The following is an 18,662-nucleotide window of genomic DNA, read 5'->3' on the forward strand; positions in this document are numbered from 1 at the left end:
TTACACATGAATTATAACTTGCATTCTCACATGCACAAATACTCACCCATTGTATCTATTAGAGATTTTAGGGAAATTTAAGGGTAATAATCAGGGTACAGTTTGAGGTATTCTTTACCTCGAATGTGGGATGTCATTAATTCTAACATAAAATTTAACTGATATGTCGATATAGTCAATAATATTGGCCCTATGTTGTAAACAGTAAATGGTTGCAAGCAAGGGAATCATTTTCACCCTCTCCTGTGGTGCCCCCAAGGTGGGGCCAGGGGGAGCCATGATCCCCCTTACACATTTCCTGCCCCCCACCCTCTGTGACATATAGACAGGGGCAGACATTACTGCCCTTAAAAGAAAGCTCATATTTTAAGCAAGTGCAAAGGTAGTAGTATTTTATGAAACTAGACAACCTAAGACATATATTGGCGCCAACCATGGCAGCATAGCTTTCTGAATAAGGGGCTAAATAATGCTCCAAAGTCAGGCTAAATGTTGGTGACAGAAAAACTGTCAGGTGTCTTGACCTCTGACCTCAAGATATCTGAATGAATATGGGTTCTGTGGTTACCTCCCTTAATTTGAGAAGGTTCATTTCCAGTAAATATTTTGTTCCTCAGTGAACTCCTTCAAATCAAAGCTGCATATTTGTCTTTTTAAGAAAAAGGACAATGAGTTCATTTGAAGAACAATGAACCACCTAACACATGTATAGATACATAACACAAAAAAACAGTATTGTTGTGGAATCCAAAATGTTAACAGTGCCGTTATGAGCGGATGATTAGTGATATTAACGGCAGCACAGTGTTGCAGTGGTTAGCATTGTCGCCTCACAGCAAAAGGGTTCCTAGAGCAAACCCAGGGTGGGGGAGCCCTTCTGTGCAGAGTTTGCATGTTCTCCCCGTGTCAGCGTGGGTTTTCTCCAGGTACTCCAGCTTCCTCCCACAGTCCAAAGACATGCAGGTTAACTGGTGACTCTAAATTGCCCGTAGGTGTGAATATGAGCGTGAATGGTTGTCTGTCTCTATGTGTCAGCCCTGGCAACCTGTCCAGGGTGTACCCCACGTCTCGCCCAATGTCAATGATATTAACTGTCAAATAAGTAATGACATAGTTCAACTTGCTTATATACTTTAACAGAATAACTGAATTACTGAAATTCAGTTATGACTGTTGGTGTTGGTTCACCACTTCAGGATCTTCAATGCCCCCATCTGGCCTCACCAATTAAAGATTTCTGGGGTCGCCACTGGACCTATCAAGGAACTTTTCTTCAGCCACTTTTTAATTAGTGGCTAAGGATCAGTTATTTTAAGCCTCATACTTAAAGTCCATAAGGCCCAGTTTCACTTTTGAGGGTTCAAAATATTTCTGCCATTTTATATACACACACACACACACACACACACACACACACAAGACTTGATTTTATTATACCTTTTCAGTTCTATACAGGTTCATACACAGAGAAAGAGAAACAATAGCTGATTGTGTGTGGAACGCTGAACCTTTTCTCTATCTGTTTTGTGGCATACAGTGTCTTTGTTGTGTATACAGTTCAGATGACAGCATTCAGATCACCTCACGGTGGCACGTACACATTATCACACAGCTTTTCAATCCAAGCTAAAAGCTGCGATGCTTTGAAAACAAGCCATTGTGCCCTTTGCAATGAGACTTGAAATTGGTACAACAAAATACCTTTAGATCTCTACAAATGGAGTCAGAAATACACAAATAGATGCTGTACAACATTCAAATAAGGTCCCACAGTACACATTGAAAATATCCGGTCCAAAACAACAACAGGTCAGGAGCAGTTACCAGAGCTGGGAGTTCACATGTAAGTCTATGGTTAAAAAAATCAAAAAACATTATGAGAATTCTTCCATCATGACCTTTCTGATCAAAATATGTGGGTTAGCAAGATGGAATAGGGTCACGGAGGAGATCAGTCCCCACAAGACAAAATTAAGAAACTTTTTGGCAGAATCAGGTCATGCATTACAAGTTTGGGCTAAATGTCAGAGACACCAAAAGCAAGCCAGTTCTGGATAAAATATACACCTGGAGCTCTGGTAGCAGGAGGAAAGAACTCTGGGCCCTCACTTAAAGAAGTACTTCACTGCTGGAAATATAGTCTTTTCATAAAACTAGGCTGTCCATGCAGAAGAGAGACATAAATACTTTTGAAATTGGTGCTATATGACTGGAGAAAACAGAAGAAAAGGGATGTGGCATTTGCTTTTGCTCAAGAGGTAGAAAACCTACAACTACCAAAATGCACAACACTGCACCAGACCAACAAACACTCTTTTTGGGGGGTGACGTAATGTGAGCTTGGATGCTTTTCAACAGGGAAATATATGACGGCCAGTTGGTAACAAACAATGTCGAATTGCAGTTAAATAGTAAGCTAAAATGTGCTTCTGGTTTTGGTGTTGATGCAGTAGCAAAACAAAATCTTGGTCCATATTGATCAGTGGTGCTTAGTTTACAATTTCATCCAAGTATTTTCAGCCTTTTTTTTACAATACAGGAAACAGTATCTTCTTATTCACAAATTCTCATATAACAGCAGAACAGTGCACTAAAATATGTTTCTGAAGACATTTTGGGAGAGAAATAGGCAATACACTGGAAGAATCTAGGTTTGTATTTGATCAGTGTTGCCTAGTTGTAGTGTTGGATCTAAGTTTGGTCTGAGTTTGAGAGAGAAAGAGGGGAAAGGGGGTGGGTGGGTGGGCTCTCTCTTGATCCGCTTCTATACACGTGGTGGTGGGCATACAAAAATGTGGAAGAATAATATGTAGTTTGAGCAACAACCCTAGAGCAAGATTTGAGCTGACACAGCGGGGAGATCTAGGCACTGGTGAAATGGAGGGAATTTACCAAAAATTCATTTACACATCACACCCACATTGTTATTATACAAAGCTGGTTAAAACTGGCACAGTATCCCTTCAATGTCATGACTTTTTTTCCCCTCAAACTCACAGTCTAGGGAAAAAAACAAAACAAAAAAAAAATGCATTTCACAGGTGCTTCCCAGCTGAAAATAGCCCACCTGGCCACAGACCCATGACTTGACTTTAGTTATAGACACACACTCCTCGTCCAACTCATCCGGCTGTGCCTGGGTAAAACAATGCGGAAGGCTGAGGGGAAAATCCCAAAATCTAAAGTTGACATATGAACAATGACTCACAGATAATCGGTGCTTAAAGAGCTTCCACAGAACATTGGCTACATTTGATTTTCAATATTTTAGAATTTACTTGAAACGTGTTTTCATTTAATTTCAATGTCATTTCTGACATTTTATGTAGAAATCCATTTAACCAGTTAAGACGCACATAAACGCTCTCTTCACTGGAAATTTCCAACTGCCATCATCTCCAGCTTTCTGCCAATTTGATTGATCACCTCTACTTCCTGAGCTGAATTACCCGTGTTCAGAGCCAAAAATTGACATGGGATTGTGTAAGGCATATTAACAAGTTAAGCAGACGTCCATGAAAAAAACCACTGTTGCAATTTCCACTTTACACTCCCAATGCGATCTTGTGTTAAGCAACCCGCCACCACTGACACCTCCCTGCACATACTGTCCAAGCACTGGATTCTGTGCAGCAAGAAAACACAATAATGGCTGACAGGCCCTTTAGAAAATTTGTCAAACTATGACTCATCTCTGCTGTACACAATCACTATTCTGCTGTTTTGTGGAGTGGAGAATCTTGATTGTGATTTTAAGCAAATTATAACTTGTCTGGATGTTGCAGTTTGTTGAGATAACTATGACCCTGAAAGTGTCTTTGCAAGTTCTTTTGAATCAGATCAAGAATTTTAGAGTCTAAGAAACAGACATGATGAGTTTTCATTGACTTCTGCAATTCTATTCTGTAACATTTGGTTTGGTGTTGTGTCTGGTTTTATACCTCTGCAGTTTGGTTTAATTCAAATAAACTCCAGCATTGTTCCCTGTCAGGTCTGTTTCATTTGGGCTGGTTTCAACACCATCATTGGCCTTCATCCACATCCACACAAACTCCGGTGCGGTTTGTTTGTGGTGAAACAATTTGGTGGCCCAACCACAGGATTGTGTGACAGTGGATGTGTGACACTTGCATGAATTGAAAAGATAAAACAAGCAAATTTCCACAATTTGTATGCTGTCAAATCTCCCAACATGATCCAAGATCATTTGGTAACCACGGTAATGTGTAAGCATATCAAGATGTGTGTGCAGGGATTTTCCACAACATTCAGGGAGTCACAAAAGGTTTAATTAAAGGTATGTTGTGCTGTTGTCTTACTTTATGAAAATAAATTATTTTAAAAGAAAAAGTGAATAAAACATAAGTAGTGATCTTTTTTTTTCAATTCACAGAAACCATTTCACCTTTCATAATTTTTGGATCAATTATTTTTAAAGCAAGTACACATACATTAATATCCCCACCCCATCTCTCTTTATACTGTGCCATGTGTCTCTGTCCTCTTTCTGTACATGTCCATTATTGTTTATGACAGATAGATGATATCCAGTTGTAGTCTCAATTCATGACATTATGTATTCATGCACTTTGTTTTGCTTCTGACCACCAGACAGCATTGAAAAAGCTAGGGGCACAGCGGAGGGTAACAGTCAGAAAAAGATGAGTTTCAGTAGTCGGTTTGTTTGTAATAACTCAGTATGGAAACAAATGTGAAAGTACTTTAACCCAAAGAGCCCAACCACAACCTTAAGGGTACTTTCGCCCACTTGTCTATCACATGTTGTTTGTCTATACTAAGTGGCCTACAATACAGTTGCACACATGTCCTGCAATCACAATTTCTATCTCAAAGTAGTCTTTTGGCATAAGTAAGATACGATACAGATGCCATTCCTGTGTCACATCTAGCCTTTAACAAGCTGTGTGTAGCCCAAACAGAAAAATAGCTGCTAAGCTAAATGCTAAACATAGCATTTCTTAGCACGTGTGCCACTCATATTTTGAGTCAGCGGTACATGACATACAGTAAATGGAAAGGCTATACAAGGGTGTCAACCTCATTTTAGTTCAGGGGCCACATGCGGCCCAATTTGATGTCACATGTGCCAGACCAGTAAAACCACAGCATAATAACTGTATAAATAACAACCCCTTCAAATTTTCCCCTTGATTTTAGTGTAAAGAGGTCAATTTTGAAATTGTTCATCCATTTACGAAACAAATGATGAACAGCCTGTGATACCCAAAGAGAAATTATGTGCAAATTCAACAGTATGTCTCAGTTTTTCCACATTCAGTCAGTCTACTTCTCACTTTCACTACATGTGACTTTTTTTTTTATAACTTTCCATTAAAGTGGAAGCTGTTGAAGAAGCAGGTTAAGTCATCTGCTGCCTTATAAACCATTTACAATTTGAAGTTTTGTCAGGACCTCTGCAGCAGGATCCCACCCATATTGTTGTAAGACAGTGGTCTGATACAGATTGTTTTGTACTGAAGCTGCTGGTTGACGATATTCTGCATAATGTTCAGTATCTTTAAATATGACACAGAATGTGTTCATTGTTATTTCAGAGAGCTGTACTCTGGTCGGGGTGGAAAACCCATAAGGAAGTATTTTATGCTAAGTATCTGCTCAATGTTTAAATTTCTCAATTTCAATTTCTCTTTCACAAATGCATCAACATTAGGTGATGCATTGTCATCTACTGGGCCAGATTGGACTCTTTGGCGGGCTGGTTCTGGGCCCCCCACTGTATGTTTGACACCTCTGGGCTATAGAGATACAGCTTGGATTTTAGACACTCACTGAAGCTCAGCTGTAGCCACTACTGTGTATTGTGACTTGTCCCCCTTTGGACCAACAACAGGATGTGTTGTTATGGTGATGGACAATGACCACTGAGTGTAAACAGCGAGAAACAAAGACGGCATCAGTGTGTGTTTGTGTGTTCACAAATATTAACTTAAAGTTCACCAAACTGCACAGCTGTTGCGTGACTAAACCACTTTGGCAAACTATGTGAAAATCCTCAACAGATTTTTTCCACAGCACCAAATGGAGCTGAAATAAAACTCTTGGCATTGCACTTCTTTTCTCAAAGTTTTTTTTATCTGTTGTTCATCTCTGTTTCATATCACCTCGGCTCCCTGCTCCAACCACTGCAACAGGTCATTCCCTTAACACAGGCCTAACATTACCACCACCTCCTGTGGAACTGTTAATAATCAACCACAAAGCTGCTGCTGTCAAAACTCTCTTTACCCAAGTCACCTGATCCTGTGCACTGTGCACACAACACACACACACACACACACACACACACACACACACACACACACACCTTAGAGATAAAGTTCAAACCTGGGTGGAGATCTATTAAAGCAATTACATATTATGTAGTCTAAAGGTGAGAAAGAGACTGAGAGATAATCTTATCCAAAAAAGGTTAAGCAACAGTTACACAAGGACAAAACAGGCATTTGTGCACGTCAGCTAACAAAGAACAGCAGAGGGTTTGTTCTGGAGGGATGGATGAAAGCAGTGTAGAGGTAGGACGGGGATGAGTTGACATTGTTAGACTTCAGTTGGCTGTGAACTGAGCTGGAAGGAAACAAGAATGGAATCATGAGGAAGGGACAAGAGAACAAGAGGGAGTGCAATAAATTAAGTAAAGGTAAACTTTACTATCCCAGCATTGTGGGAAAACAAATTTAAGGTGGTTAAGAGCGTGACTTTGCTCTTATCAACATGTAAAAAGACAAGTTTCTGTCTGCAGTCTGCTTCCAGCTTTGCTTCTGGTCAGGCCAGTTCTGTCGGAACTTTTCAACTTGAAGCAATCAGCAACCAAGATTGGATAAAACATGTAGGAACAACACGCACAGTCACATCCCTACCTGCAGTATGTGTGAAGGTGCATGCTGCCGTGTTTTCAAGCACGTCACGTTACAGTCTTGGATTTTTTTTTTTTTTTTTGCACCTCCTCAAAACCTCCCCCTCCCTCTCTTTCTGTCACAGCCTGCGGATTAAGCATTGTGGTTGAGTAATCTTCCAGCTGCAAAACTTCGTCAACCATTCAGAGTGTGACGGAGTGTGTTATGTAACTTCTCCTTTGCTAACTGGGTTATTGGCAAGCACTACCTTTTTTTTTTTCTTGGAAAAGATAAAAACCCTAAAGAGGTCAGTGTACCTTAAAATACTTAGAAACTTGAACTTTGTCCCAGTACTTCCCCCTAAACCCCCCTCTATATCTGGTAGTTTCCTGCCGTTTTGAATGGCCTCGAAAAAGACTGGTATGCAGCCGCTTACTGAACGAGACACAGGCCTCGATCAAACAGACGCTGGCAGAAATGTGGCAGCGCTGAATCTTGAGAGACAAGCAACAAGGTCTGAAAGGTCAGACACTCGTATTCTTTTACTTGTGTTGTTAAACAGCAGTTCACGTCCGCTTTAATGCTCCAGTACTGCCCTCCACTGTTCAAGGAGTTACTGGTTTCCCATGATGCTTAGCGCAGTGGTGATGACCAACAACCACAGAGTAAAGCTTTCTTGAGTCACCTGTGAGTCACATTCACGTGCAATCAGAAGGGGGAGGGTCAAGGCGTGAAAAGAGGAAGTGGGACACAGCGTTGATGTCTGTAGCTAAGGATGCAAATTACTTTTGAACAAGAGAAAAGTAAGGATTTGGGAAAGTCACTTTCAGAAGAATATTTTCCTCTATTTTCTAATTAACTGTGTAATTTTGGAAGCTATTATAATTTCTTCTGATTAGTCTTAAAGCAAAAACTAAATGAGACTTTAATTTCACTAACTGTCACAGGCTCTTACAGCTGTTGTTGGTAACTTTTATTTAAAATATAAATAGATATATATTTGCTGAAGCTATATTCACACAGCACTACATGAGACAGATAATCAGTGAAAAAAAAATTCATATTCCTCTGCCTACACTATTGCCTTATAGGGCTTCTAATGATCTCACCACAGATGAACGAAAGCACTAACGCAGCTGTCAATGATGTCAATCACTGCTCATGAACTTCGGTCAGACTGTCTGGCAGCACTGGTCAAATATGAATCAAGATTCTGTTGCTGCATTGCAGTAACAGAATCTCGCCTCTTTTCAGAAACATAATTTAGTGTACACGGAAAAGAGAGCTCTGTATATTCAAACGTAGATCAAAATCTTGTGTCGGATGCTCGTGGAGATCGGGAAACAACAGGACCGACTTGAAAGCAATCCAAGCACTCCGAAAAATAGAAAAACGTGCAAGAACTATTGAAAAGTCTTTATTGTAGAGGCTAGGTCCACCTTTATAGTGGCAGGAACCAATCAGAGACCATCACATGACCCATATGATGGCATGACAGGTAAAACAACTAGACAATAATGAAAAAATAACAAGTGACATGAGATAACATACCCAGAAGAAATAATTTAAATACATACACACAAGAGATGCAAATCTCTTGTGTGTATGATATATTGTCAATCCGTGGGTGGATTTGTCAGTTATATTTGTATTTAATAACCTTTATTTATATAACACTTTTCAAAAAACAAGGCAACAGAGCAGACAATATTAGGCTAGAGTAATTTTTACATTACAAATGTGACCACATTCTAAAGTAGCCTATAATCTTTTAATTGTTTAGTCTATATGAAAAGCGAAAAAGCACGAACGGCTGGACCTAATTTAAATCTAAATACAATAACTTAATGTTTGGCATGGGTTGGGTGTGGGTAGAAGATAATTACATTGGGTGGGTGGCGGGTGGATGATTGATGAGTGCACGAGGATTCAAGTGTGTTCAAACGCCATCCACGCATCTCTAATACACACCTATCTAAACCCACAGCCTGTGAGAAAAATGGCGTAGCTTGTGGAGAGTAACGACAAATAAAAAAAAAAAAACACGTGAAGTCTATATCTTCATTGAGACCAGGATACTTAAAAGCATCCAGCTGATGGATCCAAAAAGCTTACTGTTGATTAAGTGTCAGTATTCTGTCATCCCCCGACCAAAGGTTCAATGTGTTGAGTGCCCACTATGCATAATAGGGAATCATTATATATATTTTAGTGTACTGTTTAGCTGTAAAAGGAGAAAGTTGGTCACCAGTTGGTCACCATTTTACAGCTAAACAGTGCACTACAATAGGTTTCTGAAAACACTTGGGGCGAGAAATAGGCAATGCAGCAACAGAATCTTGATTCGTATTTGATCAACGCTGCCTAGTTTTACAGTTTGACCACAGCTCAGGAGCAGTGATTTACACGATTGACAGCTGAGTTAAAAGCCCCTTTTACACTGCCAGATTTTCCGTGGATGTTGGGCCGTTTTGCCAGCCAGCTGCGAGCGTTTAGACACACAGAGGTGGAATGGCAAGTTGATCTGAGGCACCCAATTTTCCACCTCGAAGGGTAGACATATTGGTGGAACCCTTTTAGTTTAAACAGGCCGAGGCGACCTTCCGCCACGGGAGGGGCTGTTGATGACTTGTGGGAGGAGCTGTTGATGACGCCACATGTGCGAGCCACTGGCGGTGGATAAACAGGAAACAGCTGATAGCAGGAATTAGCAAACAGCTAGTAGCAAGAGGGAAACGCAATTCTGACAGACACTGTAAAGATGAGCAACTGGGGAGACAAGGAATTGCGCGCCCTCCTTGCCCTCGCAAAGAGGCCATTAACTGTCAGATGACAGTGAAGGACGACTTACGAGAGAATCGCCACCTGACTAGCAGAGGCTTCCCTCCCACGTCACTGTTTACGTCACACGCTGAGCTACACGTTTTGTTACTTGTTCACGCCCCCCATTGCGCCGAAAAAGGCGCATTCTGTATAAACAAAAGTAGGTAGGCGGACTGCCGCACTCCCCGATTTTGTTTTTATACTGCCAATGCTGAAAAAAAGACTGATTGGGCTTTCCTGCAAATTTGCACAATTCCCATCTAAAAAGGGCTATAGACTCCTTGGATCTGACTGGTTGCTTTCGGTCTGCCGTGGTAGATTCTGGCAGATTACAATTCAATTTCATTTATAAAGTCCAGTATCACAAATGTGCCTCAGAGGGCTTTACATACAACATCCCTCTGTCCTTTGGACCCTCAGATAAGGAAAAACTCCTCAAAAAAACCTTTAATAGGGAAAAAAATGGTAGAAACCTCATGAAGAGCAACTGAGGAGGGATCCCTCTTCCAGGACGGACAGTTGGCAATAGATGTCATGTGAACAGAACAGATCCACAAAATAAATTTACAGTAATCCATATGACAAAATGATACACAAAGAGAGACAGAGAGAATGTCATAGGTAGGGACATGATTTATTTTCTGTCTCGTACTTCTTTAACAATATAGTGACAGTTTCAGTAAATATGGCACAAAGTTATTTTCACAAAAGTTACCAACTGTGGCTTAAAGCAGAGCTCCCGCTTTGTCACCCTTTTCTTATTATAATTAGCTATCCCCAGTTGCACACTTTTGAACACCAGGTGCCGACCACAATTCAAAGTGTAAATGACTGATGATTCATTTACTTTATCCAGACATCTCATTTTATTCAAGGAAGCTATTAAAAGAATGTATTTATCTCATCATGTTTTTTCAATACAGACCACTATATCAGTAACAAATACTGAGTATGACTCGACCATGCTGAGTATCAGCTAACTGATATGACGGATGACTCAGCTTATCTTTCTCTGTATGTTAAGTACACAGCAAATAAATCAGCAGAATGCAACTTTAATGTTTGAATTGCTTTTTAGAGACAAATAAGAACGTAGTATAGTTCATGACAGGCTGATGTGTTAAACACTGTAGACATAATACACGGTCCACAGCCTGCTGTGCATATACTGGAGATTAATTGCTATCCATCCACCAAAACAAACATCCCTCCTACTGCTAACCTACATATTTGCCTACGTATTTAGCTAGAAGGGAAGGAGGAGAGGACCCAGAGAAATTAAGGAGAAATAGCAGCGTCAGTAAGTCAGTCTTGGCAGGGAAGAAAGAGGAAATATCTGAGTAGTGACATCACAGCAGCAGAGTGGAAGTGCTATCCTTTTATAGCCATGTTCGCTCCCTCTGCCACATTCCTCAGCTACAGAACTCAATCAGCTCCTCCTCCTGCCCTCTTTTCCGCCAACTTCACTCCTGCGCCAGCCCCAAGTGCTGTGACGCAAACGCAGGGAGCAAGGGGAGGAGACGGAGGAGGAGGGGGAGGAAGAAGTGAGGGGAGAGGAGTTGCTAAACTCTGTGAGGGAGACGGCAGAAAAATTCCCTAAACTCCCCCTCCGAGCCCTCCTAACCACTTCTCTTTTCCTTTCACTCCACTCTTCCTCTCTCCACTTTTACTTTCACTGGCTGGTGTGATTTGGCACCGGCAGTAGACCTGGAGGAGTTCTTGATAAAGTGCTGTATTTCCGATTCACAGGAACACCTTTCATTAAACTTCTAATGTGTCTTGAAAACCCCCGATACACCAGAAAGGCTTGTGAGGAGCTTGCCGCATTTTAAGGATTTTTTTTTTGTTCAAAAAACGTACACTTGAGGTCAACAGAACACTGCATCTGAAAGTAACAAGACATGACAAACATTTGTACACATGCACAAGAATAGCTATTACACATTATAATCTAATTAATGCAATCTTCCTATTTTATAAAACGAGAAGTGAATCCAGATGAGTCTGAACAAACTGTTCTGAAAAGCAGAAACAGCACCTACTGCCTGTTGCGCAAATATGAAAAAACAAAAATATGTATAACTTGGCTGGCAGCCTTTTGTAGAGCTATGATCATAGCAGAGTTTCAACTGAATTATGAGGACATTAATGGTGCACTTATACACTTCATTTACACAAATCAATTCAACAGTCAGCTTTACAAGTGTTCCTGTAGATGCTCTTACACTCTCCAGGGCATGTATACTTAAATTTTAGAGGCAGGAAATAATCGTTCCCCCCACCAAACCAGTTTATTTTTATAAGTCGTGAATAATAATGACAAAAATAGCAGGAAATAAAGCCAAAACTAGTTGTATTTTATATTAATTACATCATAAACGTGAGCAGCTTGTTTCTGATCACCTTTACATGAGGGTTTTTTTTTTTTTGTGTAAATGCTGGTTAAACTTCGCAAGAGCTGCTATATATTTTAAGCACAAAAGCCTTTCCTGCTACCAACCGTCAACCTGAGAGCAGATGACTTTCGTTTGTAGTCTTTGGCTTCATTTGTCTTGTTTCTTTGTTTGTTTTCCTGTCAAACATAAGTCCATCTTGTGCTTTGAATACATTTTGCGAACCCAAATCTTGATAAACTCAATGAAGTACATGATTAAGATCCATTTAACTTTAGCTCTACTTCACATTTCTCTCCCAGCCATGTGTGTCATCCCTGTGATGCTTCACCTTCCACCGCAGGGGTAAAAAAAAAACAAAAAAAAACCACACAACCCCTGATTCGAGAGCCATTTCTAGGCCCACATTACAACACACATGTGAGGAAGTACCAATTTATCAAATTTAGAGTTAGATCTCATTGCCAGAACTGTCAGACTTTTATAAACTCGTACAGTCTGATCAGTTGCATCAAGCTGTTGGGCAGGAGAAGAAAGTCCCTTTAGACAGTTTCACATCTGTTTGTGTTATTAAAGTACATCTTTCACAACTGGCTGGCCCATACATGTTCGATGCACGCTTCCTGTTCATGCTCACACTCAGTACATGCTTCTTCTTTTAGACTTCACGCTTCCTGTTTTGTGTCCTTTTCTTAATATGGTGTGAAACAAATTAGTACTGCGTCAGTATGTTTATTAACAGATGTGTCACCTGAAAATAAAAACAGCTCTTTGTGTTGAAGGCTAAATGGTTGAGAAGAGACCAAGTTTGAACCGTTTTTAAACTGTAAATAGATTCACATATAAGGCTGCATTTTTAATTAATATGGTTGACTCTAGTTAGTGTAGTGTGTTTTTCACCTGGAAGCATTAGTTGAATTTACATTATGTATGCCTTATTTATGCCTCAGAATTCAGGTTTAGGCTGTAGAAATCAATACTTCTTTTTTTATATGAGCAACATCAAACGTATGTTATATAAAAAGGGTTACTCATGGTGACAAAACCACAGAGAATTGCTCTACGGAGCATTTTAGCATTTCATTATTATGCTTTTGTGGTCCACATTTCACAGCTTTGGCTCACTCTCACAGACTTCATCACTGTTTTTAGACACAGCTGTTTTCAGCAAAAAGATGAACCCACTATCTGTTACCGACTTAGCACCAAATGGCACGCTGACAAAGCAAGTAAATAGATGAAAAAGGAGCACTGAGCAGCTAAAGATCCAGCTATTCTTCTCAGGAGTTGGTGGCGACATGACCAGAGTTAGCAGGAGAGGCCAAAGCATGCTGGTGTTGCCAAGTATCTGTTGGATGTGTAAATAAGCAGCTGTTTGCAAACACATTCGCCATATCAACTTTGTAAGGTGATAATATGTGACATTACTGTTAACATCATGTTTCTGCTGCCACCAAGAGGCCAAAGAATCATTACTATCGGTAGTGTTGGGTGGTTCATCCAGTATACCAGTTGTAAGTTCCCATATGATATGAATTTTTTATATATTGCCATACAGGTGCATAGCTGAGATACATGCTGCAACTTATCAATAGGCAGCAGAATACTTAGCTCAACACTAGAAGCGCAATGGTCATAGAAAGAGACCAAGAGACCGGAGAGGCACCAATAGAAGAAACTAACTGTGTCTTTACTTTGGAAGCTTTCTTGGTTTTAAGAAACACTTCAGAGATGACACAGTGAACCTTCCTGGCAACGTTAGTCTGCAGCTGCACTTATCCAAACACCATGGTTACTTCCTTGTTCAGAGACTACGGAGAAACAACGGAACAGAAAATTCCTCCAGTTTCTCTGAAGTCTGCAGTGTGGTAACATGTTGCCTTACTCATAAGTTATGTAACAACAAACGCATCTTGACAGAAAAACTACAGTCTGTAGGCTTAGCTAATCGAGTGAAGTCAAAATAGCGTTTTGCAGGTGAGGAAACTCAGGCAGTTGTTGTAAATTGCCCTCTGCCATCTAGTAGCTGTTTTTGTCCAAAGTTTGTTCAGTTGAGTAGCGAAAAAAACATTATTTATTCTTCTTAAACTCTTAAAAATACCCCGATTTAAGTTATGCTGAACAGCCAGGCTTAGCTCCCTCAGTGGCAAATATGGCATAGTGGAATCAGCCTTGTCGTACTCCGAGGGCATCAGAAAATGCTGCTTGGGCAGTGGCCCTTGACATTAGACATGGACACACAATGCACCCTTTAGCATCTGTATGAGAAGCATTGGCTTGCAACCAACTTCAATGTAAACCCATGTGCATCATTATCAGATGTTTAGGGCAATAGATGTAGTTTAGAGCACCCAAAATTCCACATAGGGCAGGTGGGAGGGGAATAGTATGGATCCAACAAGCACAGGACTTTAACCCTGGAGACCATTGTTTGTGTCCCGTGTGAAACTCAAAGTCAGTGTTGAGTTTTTTTGTCATGTCAATTGTTAGTCATGCGAGTCCACTCTCTTGAGTAATGTCTCATTTGACTGACATCGACTGACAACCATGATCTCTTTCTAACCCTAACCAAGTCGTTTTGTTGCCTAAACCTAACCGACAGCCCCCCCTGCGTCATGATACAATGCAAAAGGCCTCCCCCAGCTTTATTATATGACAAGTCGGGATGAGATCACATTACTAGGTTTGGGGATGAATTCAGCTCATTGCACAATTTAAAATTTTCCACCAGCACAAAGAGATAAAATGGCATCTGTAAGCTTGACGGACTCTGGCTAATTGCACAAATCCTCACAAAGCAAATCATTTTTGTTTTATTTATCGGATCATTACTGAAATCACTGAAAAATAGGCCTAATTTACGCCAACATTAGCGCTGTATACAAACATTGTACATCATCAGAGGACATTAAAATTGATTTGTTGCTTTGAGTTAGTCTTCCTTATTCTTCTACTCCATTTAGATATTCACAATAATTGTCTCGGCTCTAAATTACCGTCTCTACAGCAGACAATATCCCCATTTTCTGCTGCAAGACAATATTTTCTCTGGGTCACAACTTTCAAGACATTGTAATTTATATCCTGCACCTCAGAAACACCAAAGCCTCAATGCTGAGGGAGCAGTATTAAAGCTCAGCTGCTTCTTGTCAGTGGATGTGTTATTTTAGGTCCAGCGTTTTAGTTTTAAGCTAAAATCAGCAGTGGGCTTGTGGCCGCCGAGTCAATTCATGACACAGCACACACATCTTAGCCCTGAGGACAATAGGCTTCTCTGTGAGGAAGCGCTCACACACATTTGCACATATATACACACACTGCTATGTTTATACAGGTGGGCAGAAAATGAAGTGGTTAGCGAGGTGTGTGTGTTTGTGTGCCTGTGTGTGCGGTGAGTTCGGTTATTGAAAGGAAAGGAATGGATATGCCTATGTGTGTTTAGTCTTGGCTTCCCTCCCAGGAATACATACCACAGTGACACTGGCAGTGCAGAGACCAGCAAAATTCCTTCTTATGAAAATAAGCATCACGGAAACGTAGAGGAGAAGAGAGGAAATGAGAGGAGGAAAGGAGAGGAGAGGAGGAGGAGGGCAGTAGCAAGACAAAATAAGGCATAACAGACACAATACCATTAACAACTATGCAATATAATGCACGCAATGAGTATCTGTTCTTACCAGCTTTCCCTGAGCTTTCAACCACATTTCATGGTCTTTATCAGCAAATGGGACTGGCTCACGTATCTTCATGAGACCTAAGTGTGGAAAGTCAGTCACATGATAACAAGTGGTTGTATATAGCAGGAGATCGTAAGAATCTTCCCTTTCCAACCACTGATTTGCAGATAAAGACCATGATATGTCACTGCAAGCTCTGAAAAATGGGTAAGTACACTATGAGTTGGGGCTATTTGTCACACATACTGGTCTCAAGGTCAAGAATCAACTTCCAGGGGCACCCAGGAGCTCACCTGGTAGAGCAGGCACCCTTTGCTGCATATCATCTCCCCTCTCTCTTCCCCTTTAACACTATAACTGTCCTATCAAATAAAAGGCAAAAGGCCCCAAAACATATCTTTCAAAAAAAAGGAATCAACTTCCATTTTACACTACAAAAAACATGTTTTTTATTCTATCACAATAAAGTTAAACTAAACCATACAGAGTTCAATCAACACCTCTCCGTTTCAACCACAGGCTGTATAAAATAGATGAGTGGAGCCACTGCGATGCTATGTGGAGGATTGCTTTGAAACCTGGAGTCTGACATTTTGGCCGTCACCAACTTGGTTTCTTGAAGCCAGAAGTGACCATATTTAGTCGAGAAGGTGGTGCTGTGGAGGAGTGAGGTGGATCTGACCAAGAACCTGAAGACACCACCAAGGCAACGACTTGTCAATCATAAGGTAGCCTAGCCCTAAAGCATCCCCTACTGTATTGTCTATTTTACTCTGAGACCATAATTTACCAGATGAACATCAAGCTGTATTGAAGAGGTCTAGAAACGAGCGATTGAGAGCATAAAGTCATTGAAAAAATAGTGAGACATAGGGTCATTTTCTCTTAGACTTGTATACAACCTGACTTCTTTTTGCAACAAGTGGAGTCTCATTAAAAAATTATGCAGGTTTAAGGCACTTCCACACAGGCTTCACTCTTCAGATTTGGAAATGACCCCTTGTTTTCAAGAACCACTACCTTCGCATAATTTGGTTTCAAGTGCTGTGTCTTGGACTGAAAGAGATGTGTCCTCCTTCTGTGTAAAGTCCCAGTGAAACAGTAATTAGAGCATCTTTAGCTTCTGTACTTTGACATTTTTCTCAGTAAAACTAAATATTTAATCATTGTACACTTAAAAGAGGGATGTAAATCAAATCCTTTGTACTTTGGACCACTAAAAGTGGGCGGGCTTAGAATTTAGCTAAGCTACAGTGGACTGCTGGCTCCACACACATTTCCCTGAGCGTTAGATCAGATTTAGGATGAGGGGGAGATGAATTATCTAATGACTGAATTAGATGAATCAATGAACGAATTAGACCTCAGCCACATTGTTTTGAATTAAAAACAAAGGTTTGATTGTTGAAGATTGGGCATGTCATAGCAGTGAGGCCCCGCCAGTTAACTCCAACAGAGTAGTAGTATCCGTATGGGAGAGAGGAAGCACATCGTATGCTCTATATAACATTAGTTGTTAAAGCAGTCCACTGTAAAATGCCTTGTGCATAATCTGGAGCTGTCACAAACATCACTTTCCTCAAGTGAATAAGTTCCAGCCCATGGCCCACAACCACGGTAATTTTGGGAAAGGAAAACAAAACAGCATAGCATGCTGTTGCTAGCTGTCTAACTAGAGGCTAAAAGTTGCAGACTGATTGACTGATGGGTAGATGCTGCGATATTATTGGTTAAAATTGGTTGGTACTGTTGAAGCTTACATACACAATCATAATATTTTGTTTTCCAGAGACTGATATATGAATATGAAGAAACTGATTGTTTTTTTCATGTATATTGTGTAATAGGTGCACAAAATACTCAGGGCTGTGATCTAAAAGGGTTTATGCTCCCTCTCATCCACCTCCTGTTTCTCAACGGGATTTCTCAAACAGTAACACTATCAACCTAAGAAAGCAGTGGCCAAGAAATGATTGTTACACAGAAACAGCCGTCAACCATATATGGTTCTGGTGCAATCAAGGTCATATTGGGAAGTTACAAATGGGAGGGTACATACATGCATGCAACCACAGAGACGGGCTGAGTTTTTGGGAAGTGACTTGTTGTGTGAGGTAGTTTAGCAACACTGACGGCTGTAAAAAGAGGAAGCAGACATTCTGATGACGCTGGGCAGACTGTTTGGATAGCAGCCTAACGAAGTGCTAATGGGCAGTGGTTAACAATGGGAAAAACTGATTGGGGATTTTCATGATGGTTGTTCCCTGAGGCTCCGCTCTCCTATTTGTTCCCAGGATAATGTAGCCTAGTCTCTGGGTATGCCTTTACCACAGCTTTACTCACATGTACCATTCACCATGACATAATGTTTACACTTGAACACTCCTTAGAAGACAGACAGCCACCTGGAGACATTTCCAAACAACAAAAACTGAATGTGGATACATAGTAATTTCTATCACCTTCAGACTTTACTTGAAGTAAATGAATGAACATGTTTACCATCTTCATGCAACTTGGTGGAAGGGTGTAGAATTGGCCAAGGAAGAAACCATAACATTTTGAAGTAGTTCCAACTCACAGGGAAGATACACAAATTATTTTTCACTTTTTTCAACATTATGAGATATGGCATTTGGCTTTGGCGAAATGTTAAAATGGACCTACACTTGTATAGGGACCTTTCTTGTCTTCCAACCAGCATGACCTCACCTTAATCCATTTAGACACATTCACACACTGGTGGCCCAGGCTAGCGTACAAGGTGCCATATGCTACTTAGCTTAAACACACTTGTACAACAGCTATTGGGGGCAATTCAGGGTTCAGTATCTTGACAAAGGATACTTTGGCATGCAGACTGGAGGAGCCGGGGATAGAACCGCCAATCCTCT

The 18,662-nt window shown here is 40.6% G+C and overlaps 1 long non-coding RNA gene across 1 annotated transcript in view; it reads right to left on the reverse strand.

Moving 5' to 3' along the window:
* Window positions 1–18,662, reverse strand: part of LOC144462748 (uncharacterized) — a 143,641-nt gene that overhangs the window by 118,488 nt on the left and 6,491 nt on the right. The window lies entirely within an intron of this gene.

Source organism: Epinephelus lanceolatus, chromosome 4 (genome assembly GCF_041903045.1).
Source record: "Epinephelus lanceolatus isolate andai-2023 chromosome 4, ASM4190304v1, whole genome shotgun sequence".
NCBI lineage: Eukaryota > Metazoa > Chordata > Actinopteri > Perciformes > Serranidae > Epinephelus > Epinephelus lanceolatus.